The 18765-nt window shown below is 39.9% G+C and overlaps 1 protein-coding gene across 1 annotated transcript in view; it reads right to left on the reverse strand.

Moving 5' to 3' along the window:
- LOC144369871 (uncharacterized) overlaps positions 1-18765 on the reverse strand; it is a 130719-nt gene that overhangs the window by 57369 nt on the left and 54585 nt on the right. The window contains exon 2 of the transcript XR_013429701.1: positions 5122-5199. The gene's annotated coding sequence lies outside the window, so the exon portion shown is untranslated. The remainder of the gene's footprint in view (positions 1-5121; positions 5200-18765) is intronic.

Below are 18765 nucleotides of genomic sequence, written 5' to 3' on the forward strand. Positions count from 1 at the left end.
TGACTGCAGGGTGGGGAAAGAGTCCCAACTAACCAGCATGTACCAGCCATTCACCCCAAACACCAACAGAAAAGGTAATACTAAAAGCAGGAAAATAACTCTAATAAATATGGTCATATTAGGAAGGCAAAGTGAGATTCAGCACCTCAGCCTTGTTATCTGGGTACTGATAGGAGTCGTAGGTATAAATAGAGAAAGAAGGTTTTTAGTTTGAATCCATCCCATTTATTGATTCTTGATTTTTCTTCTTGCTCATTAGGAGTCTTGTTCAGGAAGTTTATTCCTAAGCTGATATGGTGAAGATTTGGGCCTACTTTTTCTTCTGTTAGGTACAGGGTTTCTGTTCTAGTGCCTAAGTCTTTGATCCACTTTGAGTTTTGTGCAGGGTGAGAAACGGGGGTTTAATTTCATTTTTCTACATAAGGATTTCCAGTTTTCCCAGCACCACTTGTTGAAGAGGTTATCTTTTTTTCCAATGTATGTTTTTGGCATCTTTGTCTAGTATGAGATAACTGTATTTATGTGGGTTTATCTCTGTGTCTTCAATTCTGTACCACTGGTCTACATGTCTGTTTTGGTGCCAATACAATGCTGTTTTTGTTACTATGTCTCTTTAGTATAAACTTCTTCTCAGCAAAGGGAACAATAATGTGAAGAGAGATCCTACAAAATGGGAGAAAATCTTCATTGCATGAACATCTCAAAGGATTAGTCTCCAGAGTATATAAAGAACTCAAAAACTCAACACCAAAAAACCAAATAACCCAATCAATAAATGAGCAAAGGAACTGAACAGACATTTCACAGAATAAGAAAAACAATGGATTAACAAATATATGAAAAAATGTTCAACATCTCTAACAACTAGAGAAATGCAAATCAAAACTATGCTAAGATTTCATCTCACTCCAGTCAGAATGACAATTATCAAGAATACAAGCAACAATAAATGTTGGTGAGGACTGGGGGGAAAGGTACACTCATACAATGCTGATAAGACTATAAATTGGTGCAACTACTCTGGAAGGCAGCATGGAGATTCCTTAGAATACTTGGAATGGAACCACCATTTGACTCCACTCCTCAGACTATACCCAAAGGATTTAAAATCAGCATACTACAGTGAGGCAGCCACATCAATGTTTATAGCAGCTCAATTCACAATTGCTAAACTGTGGAACCAACCTGGGTACCCTTCAATAGATGAATTGATAAATAAAATGTGCTATATATACACAGTGGAATATTACTCAGCCTGAAAGAAGAATGAAATTACGGTATTTGCTGGTAAATGGATGGAGCTAAAGAATATCAAGGTAAGCCAATCCCAAAGAACCAAAGGCCCAATGTTTTCTCTGATATGCAGATGCTAATTCACAATAAGAGTGGAGGGGGTGCTATGGAAGAATAGAGGTACTCTGAATTAGACAGAGGGGAGTGAAGGGAGGAGAGATTAATCGAATGAATCAGGTGTTATGATGCTATGTGTATATATGATTATATAACTAGTGTAAACTTACATCAAGTACAACCAGAAGAATGAGAATTTATACTCCATTTATGTATCATGTGTCAAAATGTGTTCTATTGTCATGTATAACTAATTAGAACAAAAATTTTTTTTAAAAAAAAAAGGAAGAATTGGGGCAGGGGTAAGAGGCCTGCATAATCAAGCAGTCTTCTTCACAGTGTTGTCTGGTTGACCATGATTTCAGTTCTGATTCTATAAAGAGTTCCTTCTAAAGTATTCCTATCACTTGAGGGGGCAATTTTCATTTGCTGCTCAGGATGTCTGTCTACCAGACCTGTGATCCTGGATGAGGGACTGGAGACTCTAGGCACCACTCAAGGGATCTGGAACAGGATGCTGCAAAACTTGCCTCAGCCTTGAAGAGGGAAGAGATAGGCTAGCTAACTTTAGGGCTAATAAACCTTGCATTACTCGTTTTTAGATGAACATTCCTAAATTATTAGCATGCCTATGTGCAGAGCTGAGCAGGGACCTTTCCCCAAATTTAAGTTAATACATGAGAAAAATAAAAAACGTAGGCAGAGATGCCCAGTTTTATCCAGCATGTACATGTCTGCAGGCCTAAGGGTCACTGCTTTTAGCAAAGGCAACCTACATCCCTGTTTTAAAAGGAAGCTCTTCCCTAACAAATGAAACCACCAAGAAACTCCAGTCATCAATTGAAAAAAAAAGGTTGTCCTACCATTGAATTATGAATGAGCAATTGACTAAAAAATGAAGGTCTTTTTATACAAAGCACTGTCAAAGCCAATATCCTCTATTCTTCACTAACACACTTATTCTAAAACTAAATGTAAAGCATTGTATGACTTTGACCTATTATTCAACATAACATAATAACTCTTTTACTTGCAATAAACAAATAAATATAAATTGCTTCAAAAGTCATGAGACCTTAAGCTGAATGAATAAAAAATAGTGTTGCATTCAAAGGAAATCCTAGTGCCAATGTACCCAAAATAGAATACCACATAAGAATTCAATTTGGAGCACTACTCTTCAAGAAAACACAATAGAAAAATCAGCTGACTTCCAAAAATATTCATTCCTACTCTTAAGAGATGGCAGCTGGGTTTGGTAGCACACATCTGTAATCCCAGTGACTCAGGAGGCTGAGGCAGGAGGATCAGGAGTTTAAAGCCAGCCTCGGCAACTTAGCAAAACCTTGTCTCCAGAATAAAAAATAAAAGATGCTGGGGATATGGCTCAATAGTAGAGCACCCCTGCATTCAATCTGTGGTACCAAAAAAAAAGTGATGACAAAAGATGAGATTCAATGAGGGCCTAAATATATTTAAGTTGTTTAGTACATTGATAAGCAAAATAAAGATACATAATCCCTTCACTCATAAACTTCTACTAAATATCTAGGGTCCAGCACTATGCAGGTCACAGATTAATAATCTTTATATTAAACATGTGGTAAGAGATAAAAAATTAAATGATACAATCAAAAATCTGTAGAATAAGGGTAAATATTTGTAAATCATGTCTGATAACTCCTAAACTTGATAAGAATGAAACAAAGATTTGAAAATGCATTTCCTAAAGGAAGACATACAAAACACAGACAAGCACATGAAAAGATGCTCATGCTCTGCAGCATCAGTGGGGGAGGGGGGTGTAACTCAAATCTGCAAGTACCACTTCACACCTAAGAGGATGGCTAGAATTAAATTGATGGATGATAACAAACATTGGCAGGCATGCAGAAACACTGGAACCCTTATACACTGTTGGCTTCTTTGGAAAATTCTGGCATTTCTTCAGAAAAATAAACAAGAGTTACCACATAGCTTGGGAATTCTGCTCCTATTCACATGACCAAAAGAAATTAAAACATTTATCCGAAATCTTCCATACAAATGTTTGTAGTAGCACTATTCAAAAACAACACAATATAGATGTCAATCAACTGATAAATTAATAAATAAAATGTACAATCACTTAATGGAATATTATGTCATAATAAGGAATGCAGTACAGACTGATACATGCTAAGACATGGACAAACCTTAAAAAATGATGGTAACTGAAAGAAGTCAATCAGAAAAGACCATGTGTTATATGATTCCATCTTTAGGGAAGGTTTATTTGCAGAATAAGCAAATACACAGATTGAGTCAATTAGTATCACCAAGGACTTAGGTTAGGTAGTAGAAATGGGTAGCATAACAGCCCATCATTTTATGTATTCAATAATAAGAATGAGCTGCCTTACTACTGAAGACCTGGATCATTACAAGTTGAGGCAGAAGCTAAATAAACTTAATAAAGGGAATAATCCTCCTGCCTCAGCCACCCCAGCCACTGGAATTACAAGTGTGTGCCACCGTGCCTGGCCCACAGAAGCACTTTTAAAGACAATGTGAGTTCCCTGAAGACAGGGCTTCTTGTCTCTTTTGTTTCATGATAGAACATCATCTGATATAGTGGGCACCCAATCATCTGTTGAATGATTGAATAATTAAGTGACTCAGGAAAAAATTGCATTTAAGAAATTTTAAAATTTTGAATTCAGTTTTTTAAAAAAGACAGATGGGAAGGAACTTGAGTTTGGCTTTCCTTTTATTTCAAATTAAAGCATATTCTCTAAGTGACTCTTAAAATGTCAGCTAATGCTTTTGACAGATAACACAGTGATTTAAATATCCTATTCTTTTAAATAAAATAGCATGAGACATGTATAATTTAGAATGAATTTTTTGTACCATAACTGCAATTTTCAGACAGTTATATTATCTTTCTAAGCTCTCATTTCAAAGACAATAACTTCTGTGCAATAATAGTATCCTGGGGAATAATAGAAATATATTAAATTAGTTGCATTAATTTGAAGTAGAATCATTAAACTACTTATCATTTTTTGTTTCTGAATTATGTTAGTGCTTAGATATTAAAGTGAAAAAATAGCAAATGCTTCAGATACCTCTAAAAATCCAGTCTGGTACACAAAAATTAGTGGCCCATATAAAATGAATCCTGACATATATATTTTATATTCCTAATTAACTAGTATATTTGTTATGTGGCTGCCTGAAAATCCTTCATGTTTCTAAATCCTTTAGAAAAAGCATAGTGGCTCTTGTATGACATCCTGAACTGGGAAAATAAGCCCCAGCTGAGAGCTGAAGGCTTATAGGTCTCTCACTGAATGAGTAGGCACAGTCCCACTTAAGAAGAGAGTCAGCAGGATGTTCAATGGGATGAAGAAAGGCCATCCTTAGCAGAGCACAGGGGCCCAGCAGCTCAGGAGCTCAAAGCCAGCCTCAGCAATTTAGCAAGGCCCTAAGCAATTTAGATCCTGTCTCAAAATAAAATATAAAGAGGGCTATGACTGTGGCTCAGTGATTAAGTGGCTCTGGGTTCAGTCCTCAGTACAAAAAAAAAAAAAAAAAGATGCCATCCTGGAGGTGGCAATCCAATCCTAATGTCCTTATACAGCTGATCAGCTGATAATTTAAAAATATAATCTCATCTCAGTCCAAGTTTTAGAGACTTCAATTTCAATCTACCTAGATGGTAAACCTGCTCCTCTTAGTTGCAAAAGCAACTGTGCAAGCATAAGACAGTATAAAAGCAGGACTTACTGGAGGACAGGCTGGGATGGAGCTCAGTGGTAAAGTGCTTGCCTAGCATGCACAAGGCCCTCAGTTTGATCCATAGCCCTGCAAAGAAAAGAAACTAGAAAATTAACAGAACTAGAGGACAAAGTAAATCAACTTATGGTATAGTAACACAAGTTAGATTCAGGATTGTTTTATAATCATCACAACATGCTATCTTTTATTCTAAGCCATTTGAAACATTTAAGAGAAATAGATATATCTATATATAGAGAGATCCATTAGATATATATATATTCTACATATATATATAAATCTATACAGATATATATGTGTATAGATATATCTGATTCATATATATTCATATTTGAAATATATATATATCCCACTCCCTCAGTACTGGGAATCCAATCCCTAACCCCTAGGGGTGCTTTACCACTGAGTACATCCCCAACTCTTTTATTTTGAATCTCTCTAAGGTTCCAAACATGCAATTCTCCTGCCTCGGCCTCCTAAATCACTGGGATTACAGTCATGCACTATTGCACCAGGCAAAGGTCAGATATATTAAAGAATGACATGTTAGACTTACAATCTTAATTTGAACTGTTTAAGTATTTACATGTTTGAAAGAACCTGACTTACATTGACATGTCTATTACACTTAACAAATGTTAAGTTCTTAGAAAGACTGTACTATTAGATTTACCAGGTCACCTCCTTAGAAATTTAAAAGAATAAAAAATATTAAGTGCTGTTTATAACACTTAAGGGAATCTGGGAACAGTGGTTCGTGACTGTAATTCCAGCAACTCAGGAGGCTAAGGCAGGAGGATGATAAATTTAAGGCCAGTGGAGGCAGGTTAGCAAGACTCTGCCTCAAAATAAAAAATAAAAAGGACTGGGGATGTACTTTACCAGTATAGTGCCCTGGATTCAATCCTCGGTACCACCAAAAGAATAAAAAATAAATAAAATAAAAATAAGCAAATTTATAACCTGGTAAAAATATTTAATTGCTTCAAGGAATTTAATGTTAAACTGATGCCTTATTTGAACTTTACTAAAAAATCAAGTATTTTTGTTTTTACATACACATCCCTCAGACTTATAAATAAAACAAACCAACATTTGTAAGTAAAACAGTCTTAAAAATAGCTCTTTTAAAATATTCAACTTTAATGAATTGAAAATTATTCTTTGTATTCTATACACAAAATCATTCCTCTTAAAAGACTTCAACTGATTATGCAAAAAAAAAATGCCAGTCTCCTTTATATCTTAGGCTATTCCTAGGAAAGATATATATATATTTGCTATTGTTTTAGCCAACTTTTTTGCTGCTGTAACTTAAAGACCCAACTAGCACAATTGTAGAGAAGGAAGAATTTATTTGAGGGCTCATGGTTTCAGAGGTCTTAGTCCATAGAAGGCCAGCTCCATTACTCAGGGCTGGAGGTGAAGCTGAACATCAAGGTGGGGAGAGGGTGGCAGAGAGAACCAAGCAGCTCAGATCAAAGTGATCAGGAAACAGACTCCACTTTCCAGATACAAATATATATACCAAAGCCACGCCCTAATTCCCACCTCCTCCAGCCACACCCTACCACTTTAATGACCACTGGATCAATCCCTGTCAGGGGATTAAATCCCTGATTGGGTTAAGATTCTCACAATCCAAACATTTCTCCTCTGAACCTTCTTATTTGTCTCACACGTGAGTTTCTAGGGATACCATACATCCAAACCATAATACCATGCTAGTTTCAAATTGGTTATTGATAAAACAGAAAGATTAACTTATGTATGCTAATTTTGTAATTAGCCCCTTTACTGAATTTAGTGTTTTTTTTCCAAAATAGTAGTCCTGTCATGTCATCCACAGAAATGAGAATTATCTTTCCTTTTCAAAAAACTTCATTGATGTTTGTTTCATGTCTTATTGCACTAGCTAGAACTTCCAGGGTATCAGACAACATATCCTTTGCAATGTTCCTGCAAAGGAATGGAAATGCATGTTGCCCAATTGTAATATTGATTCATACTTTTATTAAGTCATTACTATGTTCTTCAATTCCTCAAAAGTTCAAGTTTCTAAAGTAGGAACATGTGTTGGATTTTATTAAATTATTTACTGCAATCTTAAAAACACTTTAAACAATCAGTTTTTTGTTTTTGTTTTTGTTTTGTGGTACTGGGGATTGATCCCAATTGATCCCACAACCTTGTGCATGCAAGGCAAGCACTCTACCAACTGAGCTACATCCCCAGCCACAATCAGTTTGTCTTTAAAAGAACATACTCACTGTGAATGACAATCCTTGTCATTAATTCACAGTACTTCTGAGAAACTGGTCTCCAGGAAAGAAAAATCAGGTTGCAGGACAACCTAGCAAGCCCAAACACCCTCACTATCAAAGCCTCTGCACAGCATAATGCCCACAGGAAATGCAGGTGAACCTACCACCTTTAGGAGCAGGCATGTGACTCAAGAAAAGTGCAGCTCTGCAGCTCCAAGTCTACCAGGACTCGGGCTCCAGGGAGTCTGAGAGTGGGGCCTGTTGTAAAAAGCCATGCTACTACCTGTCTATGGAAGTCTGGGCAGGCGCCCTGCTTGACCGCGACTAACAGTCCCCCTACGCTGGCCTCCCTCCTCCTTCTGTCACAACTTCTTACAAAGTGTCCAACTACACCAAGGCTAACCCGGGAGCCCAGCCCGGACAGCCACACGGGTGCGGACGTCCCCACGCGGCGGTCCTCATGGGGGACTCCAGGCTGCCGCGCGGCTAGTGGCCGGCTCAGGAACCCTGCCTGCGGGCGGCCAACAAGCTGGTGCCAGGGCCCATGGTCAGCTCCTGCAAGGGGCCTCGTCAGCCGCGCCGCATGCGGGCCAGGAGGACGCCAACTCCACGCCCCAGAAGCAACTCCCTGGACAACGAGGGGGCGGCCATTGGGCGCCCCGGCAGGAATGCGGCTCTGACCCGCCATCCCGACGCTGCTCCTGAGGAGCCGGCATCCGCGGGAGCGCTCCGCAGAAAGCAGCGGCGAGGGCGGCGGACGCCTGGAGGTCGGAGCCTCCCAGGCTGAGGTCAAAGGAGCCTTCGAGGCGCCGGGCCCCAGGCTCAGCGAAGGCCGGGTTCCAGGCCGCGCCGAGGTCAGTCAGAGTAGCTCCCGGATGAGGCTTGGAAGGCGCCTGGGTCTGGGGGATGCTCCCGCCCCCAACAGACTAAGGTCTAACTAACTGGAGCGCCAAGGAGGAGGGGAACCCAGGCTGGTGCAGTGGGCAGGGCAGGCCCCAAGTCAGGCTCCCTCCCAGACTTGGCCTCCAGCACCCTCGTGGCCACCTCAAACCGCAGAAGCTTCCTTGTCAGGAGCCTGAAGGAGGAGGAAGGAGCAGGGAGTCCTGGTCTCTGGTGCTGGGAGACCGCATCACCCCTGATGAGTTCTTTTAAATTAAATTGGGAACAACCAAGTATATGTCTCACAAAGGACAGGGCACTTCCTGAATCATATTACTGACTGGACAGTATGATGACGTAAAAACAACCCCAGAATAAAATGTTGCTCTAGAGCACTAAATGCTGAGCATTAGTGAATGCAGCCTTTTTCCTGAAAACATCAGATGAAAAGACGTGAAAATTATAAAAGCCTTGAATTGGAGATTTTCACAAATGTTAACTCATTCAATCCTCACAGTAAGAAATGTTGTCTCTATTTTAGGGAAAAAAACAAGCTGGAAAGTGAGTGACCGTTTCATCTGCATGCTGGGTACCAGGGTTTCAAACCCAGGCTCCTGGCTGTGACTGTCAAGCACTGACTACAATCAGTGGTTTAGGTGTAACCTTGCTGGTGCCTGATAAACATGGAGTAAGTGCATCTTGATTCCCAAACCCCTGCTACCTCCCAATCTCTTCCTTCAAGAAGCCCTAGAGGGATTACAATGAAAGGCTTTATTTTCTATTCTTTTACCTTGCAATATAATTTCACCATAGGGCAAGGATTAGGCCATATTCCTTTTTCATTCTTAGGCCCAAAATAGCAAATTGAATCAAATAGTGTGGGAAATTCCTTTTATAAATATTCATTTGTATTTAATATGATAATAACAGAGATTACAAATAAAGTGAAACCAAATCAGGAAATCTAGAAACCTCTGACTTGCTGATAAGCTAGTAGGCCATTTTGTTTTAATCACTTCATTATCAGGAAACAAAGAAAACATTTGAGGCAACATTTTAGTGCCTACTTTGAATGTGGAGTTTTCTTAGACTTCTAAAAGCTTTTCTTTTCTTTCTTTTTTTTTTCTTCACAAAAGCTTTTATCTTATTACTCTCCCTAAATATATACTCTCAAATGACAGCTATAGGTGCATTTCAAGCTCTTGTAGAGTTCTGGTACATTTTGTTAGAGGTAAAAATGAATCCTTCAAGGTCTTTGAAAATGGTTGCTAATGGAGGGAGCTAGAGAAGGAATCCTTCCTGGTTCTTCAAACAGCAGCAGCTCAGGGTACACAGTGCTGGGGACAGGCCCTGCACTGTTGCAGGGCTCTGCAGGAGCTTGCTCCTGGGGTTCTCACAACAACCCCAGGTGGTAGGTACTACTGTTGTCTCCTTATAGAAGAGGAAACTGAGGCACAGAGCAACTTGCCCAGGCTATACACATAGGAAAAGGGAGCTCTAAGAGTCAAATCCAGCCAATCCCCAGTTCAGGAGATATCCAGTGATTTCAAAATAGATCACTGGGAGAAGTCCTTTCAAAGATGTCATCAGGGGCTGGGGTTTCAGCTCAGTGGCAGAGCATTTGCCTAGCATGTGTGAGGCACTGGGTTTGATCCTTAGCATCACATAAAAGAAACAAATAAAATAAAGGCACTCTGACCATCTACAACTATAAAAAAATTTTTTAAAGATGTAATGGGAAAGTAAGGAGTCTTCATCCTTCAGGAAGCTGGAAGTATAGTGGAAAGAACACGGAAGACCAATTGCTAGGGTTAGGGCTCCACTCTCAGGTATAAATAGTCAGGTAGTCTTGGGCAAATCAATTTACTGCTGGAGACTGTATTTTTAAAAATCTAAAATACCAGAAGCTGGGTAAAAAGAATCTATAGGATCATATGCCAGTCCATGCCTGCCTTACCTGGTTTCAGATCCACCAGAATTGGCAGGTTCTCATGCTTTTCCCACAAGATTTGCAACAGCCCTTCTCTCACCATGTGGTTTCTACATGTGCTGGAGACAGGGAGAGGGGGTGAAGAGCTGGGGTGCAGTTTACAGATCTTATGGCCACCTCCATGGCCCCCCAGAGACAGGCAACTCTTTGGTTTGTTAGACTTGCTGTAGAGGATCATTGCTACCTCACATGGCTATTTGGGGTCCAAGTGAAGTTTCTCCTAAATGTCACATGGGTAGGGGAGGCTTGTAAATAGAAGTCATTTTTACTACTCTAAATACTATGGTTTGAATATGTCCCCCAAAGTTCATGTATTGGAAATTTTATCTCAAATGTAATAGTGTCGGCAAGTGTGACCTTTAAAATGTTAGGTCATGAGGGTTCTGCCCTCATGAATGGATTAATGTCATTATTGCTAGGGTAGAATCATTATCAAGAGAAGATTTGTAATGAAAGTAAGTTTGGCACACCCTTGCTCTCTTAACATTTGATGCCCTCTGCCATGTTATAACACAGCAAGATGGGTCTTACCAAATGTAGCCCCCTGATCTCGGCCTTCAGAGGCTCCAAAACCATGAGCTAAATAAACTTCTACAGTTTATAAATTAGCCAGTATATGGTATTCTCTTACAGTAGCACAAAACAAAGACACTAAAATCTAATACATCTCACCTAAACTCTTAAACCTTATGAAGACTTGGCAGTAGAGATGCTCAATACAACGTTTATTAATCTTGTAAAATCTTTACCACACACATACATCAGAGAGGGCACTAATCTCCAGGATACATAAAGAACTCAAAAACTCAACACCAAAAAAACAAATAACCCCGTCAATAAATGGGCCACGGAACTGAACAGACACTTCTCAGAAGGAGATATACAATCAATCAACAAATATATGAAAAAAAATGTTCAACTTCTGTAGTAATTAAAGAAATGAAAATCAAAACTAAGATTTCATCGCACTCCAGTCAGAATGGCAGTTGTGAAGAATATAAACAACAATAAGAATTGGTAAGGATGGTGTGTGTGTGGAGAGGGGTTTTCAAACTGGGACTGCAAATTGGTGTGCAGTATGGAAAGCAGTATGGAGACTCCTTAGAAAACTTGGAATGGAACCACCATTTGACCCAGCTATCCCACTCCTCGGTTTTTACCCAAAGGACATAAAATCAGCATACTACTGTGATGCAGCCACATCAATATTTATAGCAGCTCAATTCATAATAGCTAAACTGTGGAACCACCTAGATGTCCTTCAATAGATGAATGGATAAAGAAACTGAGGTATATATACACAATGGAATATTACTCAACATTAAAAGACAATAAAATTATAGTATTTGCCAGTAAATGGATGGAGCTACAGAATATCATGTTAAGTAAAATAAGCCAATACCAAAAAAAGCAAAGGGCATATGTTTTTCTCTGATATGTGGATGCTGAATCAAAATAGTTTAGGGGGATGGAGGCATGGGAAGGAACTTTGGATTGGGAATGGGGGTAGGAAAGATGTGGAATGAGACAGACATCACTACCCTAGGTACACATATGATTACATGAGTGGTGTGACTCTACATCATATACAACCAGAGAGATTAAAAGTGGTGCTCCATTTCTGTACAGTGAATGAAAATGCCTTATGCTGCCATGTATAAGTAATTAGAACAAATAAAAAATTAAAAAAATAGTGAAAGATGACTAGCAACCTAAATGGCCCAAATGTAGAAAGTCAGAATGTATAAATTATGGAATAGAATGAAAGTCATATGCAGCTTTTTAAAAAATCACATTTTCCAAGATTACTTTCCAGCCTGGAAAAATAAGGATGATCTTGAACAGTGAAAAAATTAGGCTGTAAAAATTGCATACACACCATATTTACTATTATACACCAATGTAAGACTCATGTGTAACACATATATACATGCATGGAAATCTGGAAAAACAAAACAGATTGTTAATCATCTTTGAGCAATTGGATTATGTTCTAATTTCCTTTTGATACTATTCTGTATTTTCAACGTTTTCCTTCAATAACAACATAGGAGTCTAAGGGTCGAAAACAAAGTGATTCAACAAAGGACAAATACACATTTTTTTCAAATAAAAGTAAGATTTACACTAAGAGCAAAATCATTTTTAGTAATTAACTTGTAAAAAATCACCCAACAGTAGATTACCTTACACCAAGAAGAAAAATAGAAATATGAGAATTTCTAAAAATTCAAATGGCATTAAAATATGTGAGTTTAACAGACTGAGGATTTATAAATTTTTTTAAAGAGTATCATAAAAATTACAAAAGTTTGACTGCCCAGAATCACCTGGGGGAAAAAAAGTCCTGGAGGGATCAGGGGTTTAGATGAGAACTTGGCTGGACCTCGCTTGCTCAACAGCCCAGTATTTTTGTTCTCTCCATCTCCTCAACACAGACACACAGGCACACAGTGCCAGGCCCAACGACAACTTCACCCTTGACTCTCAGATTTAAAAAGTAAAGAAAAAACAGTCTAGCTTCCCCAAGGCCTCATGTTCCTGCCTCCTAATACTGATAGGGACCTGGCAGTGAGGCCACTTCTCTTGTGTCCCCTTCACTCACTGCCCCTGCTCCCATTCTAATAGGGACTGACCAGTCTGTCTTGGGGCTTGCCTCTTCCTAACCAACCTATGCCCCTGATGCCAAGCCACACCACCACCCACAGCCAAAGTGGCATTCAAGCCTTCGACAACTGCATGTATGCCCATCAGGTTCCAGGTGACAGCACCCTCAGTGACTGGCAAGTCTCAGGTAGTTTATCAGTATATCTTCCCTCTATTCTCTTCCTATAAAAAATAGCCTCAGCTAACAGTCATTTTGAAAGAACAAAAGAGATCAACTAGGGAGCCTGGCACAAACCATAGGGAACTCAGTATTGATCACTGGCAGCCCAGGACAGACCCATAGGAGCCCAGTATCAGTTCCTCCCATAACAGATAAGAAGCCCGACACCTACCATGATCTCTCCAAGGACCCATGCAGACAATATGAGCTGGGATCAGAAGAGCTGTCTGCAACATTAAACTAAGAAAATGGTGAAATAGCACAGGGCACAGAAGTAATTTTCATATCCAGGGTAGAATGGCTCTGCGACCTTAAGGGTCAGCTTCCACGCTGGAAAGAGCACTGAAAAAGACAGCATGCACCTGAAATCTCTCTTTTTTTTTTATAGGGGGACACACAAAGGAGTTTCCATGAGGCAGGGGATAAGGTTTCAAGGGTGGAGTCTTGCTTCCTGATGTCTTGTGGTCAGCAGATTGACATCTTGGCAAATCACACCCATCTCAGGTGCCGTGTGGGATCACAGGCAGAGCAAAGGGAAGGTGCACTTGCATCACACAGCCCAATCAGTATGCAATGTCAGACTTATCCCCTCACATGGCTACTATGCATATAGTTAACACACATAGCCCATGGACAGCTCATGACACCATGAGCCCCAGGCCACAATGACTAGGGAGGCGAGGGAAGAGGGAGGTAGAGCCAGAAGCTTGAAACATAAAGCTTGAAACATAACACATATCCAAAATAGACCATTTATAAAAAATGCAGGCTACGTACTATTTATAAAAATTTAACTCAGAATACTCTTCTCACACACCTATTAGAAAAAACCAAAATCCATGAATGGACAACAGCAAATGCTGGTGAGGATGGAGAACATCGGAACTCTCCCTCACAGCTGGTGGGAATGCAAAAATTGCACAGCCACTTCAGAAGTTCGCTGCAAACCTAGATATCCTGTTACCAGTGATCCAGCAATCACAGTCCTTGGTGTTTATCTAAAGCAGCTGAAAACTTTTGTGTGCACAAAAACCTGCACACAGAAACTTATAGCAACTTTATTCAAAATTTCTAGAACTTGAAATCAGGCAAGGTGTCCTTCAGCAAGTGACCAGATCAACAAACCGTGGCACACCCAGACAATGGAATATCAGTCAAGGCTAAAAGAAATGAGCTGTCAAGCCAAGAGAAGACATGGAGGAAATTTAAATGTATATTACTAAGTCAGAGAAGCCCATCTGAAAGGGATTACAACTATCCAACATTCTGGAAAAGGCACACTTGTGGAGACAGTAAAACAATAAGCAGTTGTCAAAGGGCTGGGAAGAAGGAATGTTGGATGCAGGAGGTCCAAGGATTTTTAGGTCTGTGAAACTATCCCACATGACACTGTAAATGGTGGAGCCATGTCACTGGACATTTATCCAAACCTACAGAAAACACACACCACTGAGCAGGAACCCTAACATGAGCTGAGGACTCTGGGAGATGATAATGCAACAATGTAGGGTCATTTCTTTTACACTGTGGGGGATGCTAATGAGGAAGGCTGAGATTGTGTGGGAGCAGGGGACATGTGGGAAATCTCTGTGCCTTCTTCTCACTTCTGCTGAGAACCTGAAATTGCTCTTAAAAAATAATTGTTACAGCACCGTGTACTTTCACAGGAATGAGAAGTTGTGTTCCATTCGGGTTACAATGTGTCCAAATGCATTCTACCATCCTGTACAATTAATTAGTACAAATTTTTAAAATAAAAAATAATAATTGTTACAAAACAAAACACAAAGCAATAATCACCTTGCCTTCATTTAAGAGTTTCAAACAATGTTTTTTTAAAAAAACATTGATTCTCTAGGACCTTGGTTCAAATCCCAATTCACTGATTATCCGTGCCACCTTGAGAAAATTAAACCTTCTGTGTCTCTACTACCTCATCCTAGGAGACACCTACTTGCAGTGTTATGAAGATAAATTGCATTAATAAACTTAAAAGCTCTTAGAACAGTACAGCCAGCATACAGTAATCACTATATATCTTGTTTTAGCTGCTAGTATTGTTTATTATTATTGTCTTATTGTCATTATTGAACCTGCCTTTTATAGTTTGAAATTTCTGCCTTTTTCAACAAAGTCTATTTAACTGTACTCAAAACCATGTGATAGTTCGGTACAAATATGTCCTTCATGAAAGAAGAGGAGCTGTGGGGTTGGGTAAGCCATTTGATGGCCACAAGGATAATCTGACACATTACCTAACCTCTCTGAGCCTCCAGTTCCCATGAACAAGACACTTGTTTGACTACCAACCTCCTAGAGTCCTGCAGGGAGTGAAGAACATATGAGAAGTAGACTTACAAAGCTCTGAGATGTAGCAAATAGAAACAGGCCTGGCAGTGACCCACCTGGCGCTCTGGCTCTGGGAGTGTCAATGACTCTCCCTTGCTTGGCAGACAGGGACCAGGAAGACTCTGGGACACAGAGAAGAGGGAGGGTGCTCGGGGCCAGGTCACTCGGGGACATGTATGTGAGGGAGATAAGTTGCTTTCCACTTCGGGTTATGTGAAATTGAGATTCCTACCAAGAAATCATCCAAAGGAACAAAACAGACTTCATTGGTAAAAGGAATAAAATAAAAAATGTTGAAGTTACCTACGAGAGAGAAAAGAAGAAATTAAGACAAAGGCCAATCCCCCAGTCCAGTGTTCTTATTCAGCAGCCTACAGAGTGTGTTTCTCACTTCCCACTCCTCATATTGCCACAGGAATTCCTCCACTCAGCCCAAGGAGAGGAGATGCCAGTGGGTCTCCTGAACACATTTCTGCTCCCCAAAAGAAATCTAGCCCTTTGTGGGTTACATCAGTCAGGGTAGGCTGAGATATGCTGCAGTAACAGGCACTAAATATCAAAAAAACAAACCACTTCTTACTCATGCCTCATGCCCACTGCCTCTGTCAGCTGGGGCTCTTTTCCAAATCATCCCAAGATATCATAAAGCAAACACTGGCTCCAAGTGGGACATTTAATTGACCAAAGCAAGTCACACAGCCTATATCCAAATGAATAGGGAAGTACAATATTTCTCCTTGCCCAGAAGGATAGTCAGAATATTTGTGAATATCCATGCACCCAACAGGAAGGTCTCTAAGACCTGATTACCTACCTGCTTTTTAGAGAAAGCTTTCAAGAAACATATTTACCAAATAAAGTCAGAAACAGATGACAAGAGAAGGTAACAGAAGTTTCAGCTGGTTACTGTTAGAAAACTGTGACTGCATCCCTCTGAAGTTTTTAAGTATTTTCTTAAAGCTTAATCATTAAATATAGTATAGGCTTAAATGGTTACCTAAGACTCTAAGTAGTCATCACCATCCTGTAGTATAACCACATACACACACACACACACACACACACACACAGGTATACCTACACAAGTGGCAACTGCCAACTATCCGTATTGAGAGTAAAATACTCTTTGTTTTATGAATCACGCTTTTGCAGGACTGGACTCCTGAGAGGATCATGTCTTTACAGCCAGTCCCAAGTGTGGGTTCTTTCTCTCTTTGAAAATGTCGTCCTCTGTAAATGTTCCCTGGGGCCAACCTCACGGAGGCTTCCAGAGCTCCTCCCAGAATGAAGCCCTCTGTGAAGCCAGCTTTCAGATACTCTCAACACTCGTGGCATCCAGACATTCGTACAACCCTGAATTATTTATTCACCAATCCTTTCACGATTTCCCCAACGCCGATGGAGGCCGGGACGGTTGCAGCGATTTGATGTTACATCTTCTCAAGTGGCTAAAGAGGCTATAAAGCACCCCATTGCTGAAGCCTGCCATCTCGGTTCCATTAGCAGTAAAGACCTCTCTATTCAAACTGCAAAGTAAATCCTCCGAGAGCCCGGGGACTGCTTCATGCTTGAAAGCAACTGTTAAGAATTTGACAACAACCAAACTGTTCCTATTTAATCCTTCTCCCAAGGTAAAAAGAATTGTAGGTAAAGTATGCCTTCATTATTTGCTTTGCTGCATTTCAATACCCAATCCCACACAAAATTGCCAGCCGAGAATTTATGCAATCATTTCTGTATTTCAGAGCTACTGCCTCTACAGAATGGAAAAAGCTTAACTAGGGTGACGGAGCTGGTTAGCCAAGGACCATGTCTTATGTGGTATACACCTTAAATGTCACCGGGGTAAGGGTGATTTGGGAAAAACCATCCCAAATCAAAGGTTGCAGCAAACAATAAAAAGAATGAGAGAAGATATTACAGAACGGAAATTCTTCTTATTTGTTATTGAAAGATAGTAGCTATGAGGCACAGGGCTTGGGTTCTTATTTAGGTTTTTTATCTTTCAAGTTTTCTGTTTTATTTTGACTTATATACCTGTCACATCTCCAATTTACTACTCCTGCTGAAGGTAATTTTATTGATACATTAAACACACATTCTAAAATTGATAAATAAAAGTTAAGGTAAGGAAAATACTCTTTATAGATGTATTATTTAAGAATAATAAATAATCAGTACAGAATAAGGGAAGGAAAAGTAATGAGGGAAGGGGAAGACAGAGACCTACTTACCTACAGAACTACACGTGACATCTTTTTATGTGTAAATGGTTTAACCTGTGTCATTTCCTTTGAGGAAGGAAAGATGACATTTTCTTTATTGTAGTTTTATTCAAATGTCTATGAAATGATGAAATGTGCACCATTAAGGGATCACTCAGAGGAGGGTTTTGTTGTTGTTGTTGGTTTTTGTTTTCTTCTTTTCTGAGAAGGGAAGGTTTGATTTTGGTTCAGGGTTTTGGGCTACATATTTAAGAGGCTGCATGTAAAAGAAGAACATCTTTCCCAGCAGTGGAAGACTATTTCCCAACGTGCACTGTTATGACTGGCTGAGACTCAAGGCAACATCTTAGAGAAGGGATTCCAGAGCACTTAGTTTTCATGAGCCCCTACGCTGAATCTCCTAACTCCCAGAGCCATTTGGAGCATTCTTCCTCTTCCTCCTCAGAGCCAATTCACACAGAACTGAAAGTCCAGGGCAGTCTTCCAGATCTCCCAGACCAAGGGAAGATAAACCAAATGGAAACCAGAAATGCTCACAGATAATTAAAGGATGAGGCATTCTGCTACTTCCCGATTCCCAGATGCTCTGTCACACTCCAGTGGCTAACAATGACTCCATTCTCATGAAAGGCTGACACTGGGTGTGGAGAAACAGATACAGATATACAGAAGTATCTCATACCCTTGGTGTTCAAGATGGATGCAGAACCTCTGTAAAATTAAGCTTCGAGCCAGGCACAGTGGCACACACCTGTAATCCCAGTGGCTAGGGAGACTGAGGCAGGAGGATCATGAGTTCAAAGCCAGCCTCAGCAACAGTGAGACACTAAGCAACTCCCTGTGTCCCTGTCTCTAAATAAAATACAAAATAGGGCTGCAGATGTGGTTCAGTGGTCAAGGGCCTCCGAGTTCAGTCCCCAGCACCCCCCCCCAAAAAAATTAAGCTTTAGGGGCTGGAGGTGTGGCTCACTGGTGCAAAGCCCTGGGTTCAATTCCCAGCACTGCAAAATTAACTAATTAACTAATTAATTTTAAAAATCTATAATTAAAATTAAGCTTTTTGATTATTTTTTTTTCCAGTTAGGCAAATAACTTGTA

Source organism: Ictidomys tridecemlineatus, chromosome 13, assembly GCF_052094955.1.
Source record: "Ictidomys tridecemlineatus isolate mIctTri1 chromosome 13, mIctTri1.hap1, whole genome shotgun sequence".
Lineage (NCBI taxonomy): Eukaryota > Metazoa > Chordata > Mammalia > Rodentia > Sciuridae > Ictidomys > Ictidomys tridecemlineatus.